Source organism: Melanerpes formicivorus, unplaced genomic scaffold (assembly GCF_026170545.1).
Source record: "Melanerpes formicivorus ecotype bairdi unplaced genomic scaffold, bMelFor1.0.p_v2 SCAF_6, whole genome shotgun sequence".
Classification (NCBI taxonomy): domain Eukaryota; kingdom Metazoa; phylum Chordata; class Aves; order Piciformes; family Picidae; genus Melanerpes; species Melanerpes formicivorus.
This window is the reverse complement of record NW_027142358.1, coordinates 23,435,489-23,445,046: the sequence shown is the minus strand read 5'-3', so window position 1 is coordinate 23,445,046 and position 9,558 is coordinate 23,435,489. Positions and strand designations below refer to the sequence as shown.

General features: G+C 41.9%; 1 protein-coding gene across 5 annotated transcripts in view; it reads left to right on the top strand.

Annotated features, from left to right (window-relative positions):
- RTKN2 (rhotekin 2) overlaps positions 1 to 9,558 on the top strand; it is a 214,394-nt gene that overhangs the window by 159,060 nt on the left and 45,776 nt on the right. The window lies entirely within an intron of this gene.

Below are 9,558 nucleotides of genomic sequence, written 5' to 3'. Positions count from 1 at the left end.
GTTTTAGCTAGTCTAAATCTAACCTCTTAGATCTAAATCCATCCTAGATCTATATCAGTGTAATTGATGTAGAGCCTGCTGCCAGTGGGCCCCCTCAACAGGAGAATGTGCTTTTACAGGGTTTGGTTTAGTTGGGGTTTTTGGTTTTTGGGTTTTTTTGGGTGATGGTTTTGGTTTGGGGTTTTTTTGCTTGGTTGTGGGGCTTTTGGGGGGGGCAGATTTTGTATTTTTGGTGGTGGTGGTTTTGTTTGTTTGTTTTTATACCACAGATGCATAGCTATTTTTATAATTTTTTTTTGGAAACACTAGCAAGGCTCATTGTACAGTAGCAACCTTTTTTTTTGAGATAATAATGAAATACCGCTCGTCTAAAATCTAGTGCTTGAGGCCACAGTGGTAATACACTGCAGATTTTATTTTATTACTGTGGAAGAAAGCACTGCAGTAAAGTTTAATTCAGTACTAATATAGCTGTTCTTTGAGTGCAATATACGGGCAGAGACCTAAAGAACTGAGAACATTTGCATGCACTGATAGATGCCTTTGATGTGATTAAGACATTCCCACTAAATGACTTACCAGATGGAACATCAAAGGAAGTTACTCAAATTGTATTTCAAATCTTGAGTTAATCTCTAAAGTGTGTGGGCTACCATCCAGGCTGCAATGTTTTGCATGAGTTAGTTGTCCTGTATTACCTTGTCTAAATGTGGTGATTTTCCCTTCTTTTGTTGGCAAGCAACACCCAAAATCAGAAATGTGGTCAAGAAGGAGTAGTTTTCAACTATTTCTTTGTAGAAGACCAGTGTTGTAAGAATTACATGTATGGATGTGACCCTGTTTTGACCCCCTTTTTCTTGACTGTTGTCCACTACTGTCTATTATCTTTCTCTGTTGTGCCCCGTTGCCTTTCTGTCTTCTTCATATCAGGGTATGGTCCTCAGTGCTAATGCTTATAAATGCATCCACATTTAGAAGAGCTGATACCCACCTACCCACTCCTGCTAATGGTAAGAAGAGCCTTTGTTGTCTTGGAGACAGAAAATGTTGATGCCTTTGAAGGAGCCCAATGATTTACAGCCTAAACTATGTAGTTCTGGTCAGTTAGATCTGAAATCCAGCAACCATTTAACCCCAGAAATTCTTCTTTCAGGATTTCTCAGTGTTTCCACTATAAATACTCATTTTGCTGGACTGGGATCCAAATCCTCATCTCTTCAGTTATCCACTCCCAAGGTCCTATTTGGATGTGCAGTTCAACCATTCTCTTGGCATTCAGAGAGGATATCAGAAAGTGTGCATTTTACTGTGGAGGATGTACATTACAGGCCTGAGCTTCATCCCCTGTGATTTAAATCTGAAGTGTGTGGAATCTATGACTTGCACAAAGCCCAGATTTATACAGCCATAATGTATGACTCATCTCTGAAATTTTGCCAGGTGCTGGGGAGGCATTATTCAGTTTGTTCGTGTGCATCTCTTTCTTACAAGATCCCTTTAAACACTTTGTAATAAGATTTCCAGTAGGATAGAAGTTACTTAAAGGAAACCAGCATGTACCAGCCTGCTTGGTGCTGCACAGAAAGTGGAATAGTCATAATATTCAGTGGGGTATTTTTCAGTTAGTGATCTCTACCTGTCCTTCTAGGTCCTGTAGTGACTACTTCCCATTTTGACAGTTCCTACAAGCCTGAAGATTACATATCAACATTGTGTTTAGCTGGTAAATCTGCTTCACTTAACGTGGCTAGAAAAATGGGTTTTATAAGATCAAGTTTCTTTCAAAGAGCTACTCTAGTTGTTTATCTTCTGGTTTCTTTTTTCATCCCATTCAAAGAAAATAGGTGAGTCAGTTTCTGTTGTACCTGCAGCCACTTTCCCCTTCATGCTCACAATGCTGGCATGTTTGTGGGGGCCTTCCTCATGTGGTGTGGAACTGGATTCACTACTGTTGCTTTAGCTGCATTCAGCAGCCTCTGATTTCCTCTGTTTGTTTACTGGTTTGCTTTGAAAACGTATGTCATAAATTTTAGGCCTGTGCTCCCCACCCAGCTTTTTGTTGTGTGACCTAGCCAGTTTATAGGAGATGTGAATCTGCACAGAGCTTCTGTTGGGCACGTTTTACTAAGCTGTATAGGGGCATGTACAGATAGATGCACAGAACTGCACATCCGTTACCACTGGATACAGATGAGATTGTGAGTTTGGCTCCCCCCAGTCCTGCTGTAAAAGCTATGCCCAAAATAGCTACCTCTGTTGAGCTCAGTTAATTTGTATGCTGGGAAGCAATGAGTTTCTTTTGGTGTTTGAGCATGAACCACAAATGCACATTATTTGAACTGCTGAAACTTATCTGTATTTATTATTTCACAGAATCACACACAAAATGTTAGGGGTTGTAAGGGACATTGAAAGATCATCCAGACCAACCTCCCTGCCAGAGCAGGATCACCTAGAGCAGGTCAATCAGGAACACATCCAGGCAGGTCCCAAATGTCTCCAGAGAAGGAGCCTCCACAACCTCTCTGGGCAGCCTGTTCCAGTGCTCTGTCACCCTCACAGTGAAAAAGCTTTTCTTTACATTCACATGGAACATGCTCCAACTTGCACCCCTTGCCCTTGTCTTATCATTGGACATCACTGACAAGAGCCTGGCTCCAGCCTCCTGACAGAAGCACTTCACATCTTTATAAACATGGATGAGGTTACCCCTCAGTCTCCTCTGAGCTAAAGAGGCTCCGCTCTCTCAGCATTTTCTCATAAGGGAGATGTTCCACTACCTTCATCATCTTTGTGGCTCTGTGCTGGACTCTTTCAAGCAGTTCCCTGAGGTCCTTCTTAACTGAGGGGCCCAGAACTGGACACAATATTCCAGATGCAGCCTCATCAGGGTGGAGTAGAGGGAGAGAAGAACCTCTAACTTACTAACCCCACCCCTTCTAATACACCCCAGGATGTCATTTGCCTTATTAGCCACAAGGGCACATTGCTGGCTCATGGCCATCCTTCTTTCCATCAGGACCCCCAGATCCCTTCCCCCCATGCTGCTCTCCAACAGGTCACTTCCTAACCTATACTGGTCCATGGGGTTGTTCTTTCCCAGATACCAGATTCTACACTTGTTGTATTTGGTTCAATTTCTCCCCACCCAGCTCTGCAGCCTGTCCAGGTCTCCCTGAATGGCAGCACAGCCTCCTGGTGTGTCAGCCGCTCCTCCCAATTTGCTGACAGTGCACTCTGTGCCCTCATCCAGGTCATTGATGAGTATATTGCGTAGTACTGGTCCAAGTACTTACTCCTGAGGGACTCTGCTTGATGCAGGCCTCCAACCAGACTCTGTCCCATTGACCAAAACTACTTCAACCAATTCACAATCTACCTCTCTGTTTATTGAGCAGAAGTAACAAGTGAGTATTAAAATTTGAGGAAAGACTTTAGAAACTTGAAAGAAGTATTTTAGTGACTTTTACAGAAATGGTGCCTTAGACTTGGATTTGTATTAACTTTGCCTGCAGATATATTCAGCAGACATCAAACATACAACAAAGTTTATTTTACTGCCACAGGCACCCACACCCACCCAGAAGGAAAGAGACTTTCTGCGGTGCATTTCTAGCCTGCTGCTTGAGTAGCACTTTCAAAGAGAGTGAAGTGGAAGGAGGAGAACATGAATGTAGGTATTGGGTTTGTGTGAGTGATGCTGGTTAGTTGTTGCCTTTTCTCTTTCAGAAGGGCTCCAATTAGATCACTGAAAGCCTGTTTACCATGTTATGAAATAAAAAGTCATTGTTTTCAAATTACTTCTGTTGTCACAGCAACAAGAGAGGCAACATGTTCTTTATCCTGCATTAGCTTATGCTGCCTGGTTTGCAGTCAGCTTCCAGCCTTTCTGCAGAGCCTCCAAAATCAGTAGTGTTCACATAAGTAACCCCTTGCTAGAGCTGACTCCAGAAGGTTATTTACCCTTCCTCTTCTCCACCTGTACTGTTGCATGCTCTCTTAGGGAAAAAAATAATGAGCAAAGTGTTCTGTTCTGTGTTGTGCAGTTTGGCCTGGAGGGAGATGTCAGGTGTGAGATGGCTGCAAACATATTTTCCAAAAGAGAAGAACTAGATGGAGAGGAGTACCAGCAAGTAGGTTTGGCTTCCACTCCAGCCATCTTGATTTTACCCATGAAATGTTTAAGGATGTTGCTAGGTCATGTAGGGAAAAAATTAAGAGAGGCAAAAGCCCATGGAGAACTTAGACTGGCCACTGCTGTGAAGGACAACAAAAAATGCTTTTATAAATATATTAATGACAAAAGAAGGGGCAAAGACAACCTCCACTCCTTGGTGGACATGGAGGGGAATATTGTAACTGGAGATGAGGAAAAGGCAGAGATACTTAACACCTTCTTTGCCTTAATTTTTAATAGCAAGATGGAACTATACTGCCCCCTGACTCCATCTGCCATCTTCCAGACAACTGGCCTCCTGAGCTGGCAGATGGAGTCAGGGGGCAGTATAGTTCTGGCCTTTTTGAAATCTTCCAGTGTAGCAACACCTCTGGCAACAGCACTGGGACAAGTTACAGCAGCAGAACTGTCAGAACATCCCTGATGGTAGCAAGGGAGGAACATACCACAACTCTTTCAAATGGGACAGAATGTTTTGTGTGGCTGCAACAAACTGGCCTGGCATAAGACAGCTCTGTGTAGCACACGAGGTCCTGTTCAGGTATTAGTTGTGGGATTAGCTACCAGATTTATGCACTGCAAAAAGACAGAATAGAGCAGAGAAGTGTCCAGCAGCTGCTGTTCCTAGAGCTCTTTTGAAATGAGATGCATTCTACAGCAGAAAGGGGGTCATTTGTTGTTGGAAGAAGATGCCCCACTCAAATAAAGGGACTGAAAGACAGCAAAATCTTTAAAGAAAGATTTCTCCCTACAGCAAAGCCTTTTCCTCATTGGGACTTATTAAAATACAGACATTTTCTCCAAAGGAAAGAAGAGTACAAAGCATGCCATCAAAGCAGAATTTCAAACTATTTCATTCTGAGAGCGTTCTTTCTGCACCAGACACTGGATGGCAAGGAATATTGCTTTTAAAAGTTCATATCACATGCCTTCTATGTTTGAGGAATTACAAGTGAAATAAATCACACTGATTTCCCAACTGAATAAGTGTGACCAAAAAGGTCATAAAAGGACAGAAAATTGCCACCTATAACTAATCAGTTGCTTTGATTTCTAATCCTATGTATTGGGGTTTCAAAGTTTTTAATTTACATAAGCAGAGACATACAAAGAAAAGTGTTTAACTGTGGTGGCAAATTCATCCCTTTGCCATATCCAAGTATGTGTGGAGAGCAGTTCCAGGCCCTGTGGGAAGAGGTGGAGCTGTGCTTGCCCTTTCCCTGTTCTGCCACATCTCTGAGGTGTGTGCTTTGGGGCAGAGGGGACTTTGTAGCAATATCTTTTGTCGAGGTGAGAGCCAGTTGCCTTTAAAGCAAAGGTATTCTCTTTCTGGAGGTTGCATTTGGCTTTGAATAGATGTATTAGCATAACAAGGAAAGCACAGCAAGTGACCATGTTCAGGGGTGGATCACTTTCACCCCTGTTTAAAGTTCCTCTGGTGGTAGAAAATAATGTCAGGGTATATTTATATTTGTTTGCAAATACCAAGTAGGGAATTATTCCATTGGATGGGAATGTTATGTTGGTGCATCTACATGAAAGATTTAGCTTTGCTATAAGACACACGCTGAGGAAGAGAGAATTGAATTTTCACAGAAGCAAGGAAGTATGGGAGAGCTATGTTACATCTCTTCTATAGACAAAAGATCCACTAAAGGCCATGTGATAGCAGCTCACATCAGAGCTGTCAGGAATGTGCCTTTGAAATATAGCCTAATTGAACAAAACATGAAAATAAAGCAGAATGTGCCAACAATCAACACCAAACTAATCGGGTAAAGCCTCCACCCACTACAGCTAAGGCAGACACCAACTATCCCATAGGAACACAGAAGACATTTCAGACCTGCATCCTTAATGCACTGTGAAGGAATATTTTATTGGATGTTTAGGGACAACTTGCTTCTATTCCTTCACAGTCTCTTCTCTTTCCTCTTTTCTGATATTCACAGGAGCAGTTAATTTTCTATTTTGCATGATGTGTAAAGGTCTAGAGGATCAGATATTGCTGTCCTGGGAGGATTACTGGTAGGCTGGAGGTTCCTGCAACTGGGCAGGACACTGAAGTGGGGGATCTAATAGGGTTTTCCAAATGACTGGAAAGGGGATTACTTAAGTTTTCTGTATGGTGAAGGAGGTCACAATCGACAACAAAGGGACAGGCTTAGAAGGAAAGTACAGAGCACTTACTTCTTCCTAAGCACTAGTGAGATGAAAGACCTTGGCTCTCTCTGGTGTTTTAGCTTTCCTGTCAATGTTCCAGTATTAATTTTACAGTCAAGCAACAGATCAAACTGGGCAAGAGAAGCAACATGCCTGCACAGGCATTCCAAAGTCCTTTATCTCTTCCACAGCAGCATGCATGTCTCAAAGACACGAATTTGTTAGACACAGAGGGTGAAATTCACCTGAGCACATGTGGCCAGCATGAAAGCAAGTCATTGTACCACAGCCCTGCTCCTGTCTAAATGGTACATATTAATGGAGACATAGGTGCTAGCTTGCTGCAGAAATGGGTCCTTATTTACATCTAGTATTTTGTGATGAATATCTGTGTTAACACAATGTCTTCTGTAGTAGAAAGTGAGGCATAAATTCATTGTTCCTCAAAGGAGAGCTTAATTTTTGCTGTTAATGAGCACTACTCTTGATGTACTTTCTTTAATATTTACCTCTTGGAAGGCACTGAATATGAGCATGTGAGCAGCTTCAGGTAATGGTTTTACACACAAGCAGACTCTTTTCAAAAGGTGGCTCTGAAGTCAATGGCATAATCTCATTCACAGGGGCTAAAAGGTGCAAGGAACTAAAGATACACAGGTAGCAAACAAATAGGCAACACCATTTTAATAGATAAGTATCCTTGGAAAAATGAAATAAGTAAAAGGTGCAGTCCTTGGGAAATATCATGCTCCTGCCCTTACCACATCTACAGTGAAAACACAGGAACTTATCATTTGAAAGATAAATAACAATTGATAATGTAAAACGATTCCTGAAAGTAGATGTTTTCACATGCACAACTGTCTTTCAGGCAGAAGGTCTTGAAGGCTGTGTGACTAGGCACTTCTAGCTCCATATAAGGCTAGAAACTGGCAGAATGTCTTCACCAAAGGAAGAGGGAAAAAAAGTATAGTGGCTTGCTGCTTTCTGTCTTCTCTTGAAATTTCTTGCCCCCAGATGGCTGTTAACTGTATATAGTTTGCAGCCAAGGATCCTCCCACAGGGAGGAACAGAGCCCAAACTGATCCCATCCAGATTAGGCTTGCTCCCATCTCCAGACTGAGTAATTCCTGTGTTAAACTCAGGTGGGCCTTCCCGGCATGCTTCTCTCCAAGGCTTACATGAAAGCTGTTGTGCCACTCAGGATTTGTTAGGGCACATTGTCAGCTTCCTCTTCTCTGTTGAAACATTTTGTCCTGAACTTAGACTATTTGGTTAGATCCATAAATTTAGTTTCGAAATGCCCACAGGTGGAAACCATTAGCAACAAGAGAACGATTCATCCCTTTAAAAAAATCTGATTGCTCAGAGATGTAGCCCGGAGAATCCTGTTTGCTATGGATGGCTTTCTAAGCCAGCTACCAAGACGACTCCAGTAAAATTCAGTTGGCAGCACACAAACCAGTACGGTGCCAATTATGTATGAAATTTATCACCTCTGAAATGGTCAAAGATGTAGTTGTTCTCCACCAACTTAGCAATGCCACGTAGTAAGATAATTTAGAAGGAACACCTAAAAATTTGTGTGCCTGGAGCAGTGATGAGAAAAACCTGTTCAGATCAGGAATGTATGTGCTGCCTGCATGAAAGCTGCCAACAAAGTTCTGGGTGCTTCAGTGCCTGTTGGTGCCAATCACCCATTTAAATCACTTCAGCAGGAGCACGTCCTTGTCTGTGTAGCAGGCAGATGTAACAACACGTGTGTGAAAGAACATGCCCCTCACCAGAAGTGTGGGGAGAGATGTATGTTTGAAGAGGGACTTTGAATGACACAAAGGGCAGCTGAGGAGCAACAACCCACTCATGCCTTTCAAAACTCCCTTCTGGGCTGGTATTTTTAAGATGGAAATTGATACAGGCCTGAAAGAGACGACAACAGGGCAGGAGCATTTAAGAAAAAAAAATAAGGCTGTGGTGTGAGTGTGCACAATATGAAATAAATTAATTAAAAATGGTCTTCATATTAGGTAGTTGTTTGCTTTTGCTCACATTTTCCCTCACAAAATCTAATGCTTATATATGTAAGTAGGATGGTCAGTGTTGCAGAGATTGCTGCTGGGCAGGGTCAGGAAAGACATTCTTGAAAAGGGAGAGAATAAGATCAGAGATCAAGTCTTAGAGAGGAGCAGCTGAGACTGGGGATGTTTGTTCTGAAGAAAAGGAGGCTGAGGGGAGACCTCATCACTCTCTACAGCGCCTGAAGGGAGGTCGTCATGAGGTGGGTGTCGGTCTCTTCTTCCAATTAATTAGTGACAGAACAAGAGGGAATGCCCTCAAACTGCACCAGGGAAGGTTTAGATGGGACAACAGAAAAATGTTTTCACTGAAAAGGGTTGTCAGGCATTGAAACAGGATGGTTTTTTAAACCATCCCTAGATGTGTTTAAAAGCCATGTAGGTGCAGTGCTTTGGGATATGGTTTAGTGGTGGACTTAGTAGAGTAAGGTTAATGGTTGGACTTGATGATCTTGAAGGTCTTTGCCAACCTAAATGATTCTATGATTCTGAGAGAAAGCAGATATTTTAACTTGGTTAAAACTACCTAGTGCAGGCCTTAATGCACAAATGCTGTTTGCACAAATGATTTGGGAATTATCTTTAAAAAGGTGTTCCTCTCTGTTCCAGACCAGACTTGGATAACTTCCACTCTGGGTTTGTTTAGAGAACCTGTTATGAAAAATTTACTTGCTCTTTGGTTTTCTTTAGAGAGCCTGATTACATTTTGATGACACTGTACAAACAGACGGTTAGAATCAAGTGCTAGAAACAGCTTCCTAGAACTCAAATTGGTTTTAAAAATAAACAAATAAATATGTGCATGTGTGTAAGTCGTGCATGCATCCAGGCAGAACTAGGTGTTTTTATTCTTCCAGATTAAATTCTCTGTAAAAACAGGAGGTGCTCTCTATTGTTACCATAATCTATAATTTTAGATGCTAAGAGTGGCATGAAGTGTTGTCTCAGCTCATTTAACAGGCCATGAAATAGTTAGAAGGACAATAGAAATCTCTGACAAACCAACCTCAAGTAAACTGTTACTCATCTTTGCTACTCAGCACCTGCTTTTTCATAATAGTGTGTAAAAATGGGTCATCTTATTAAGGAAAAAATACTATCATAATTGTCAAGGAATGTTTCTATCTCACATTGAGGAGAACA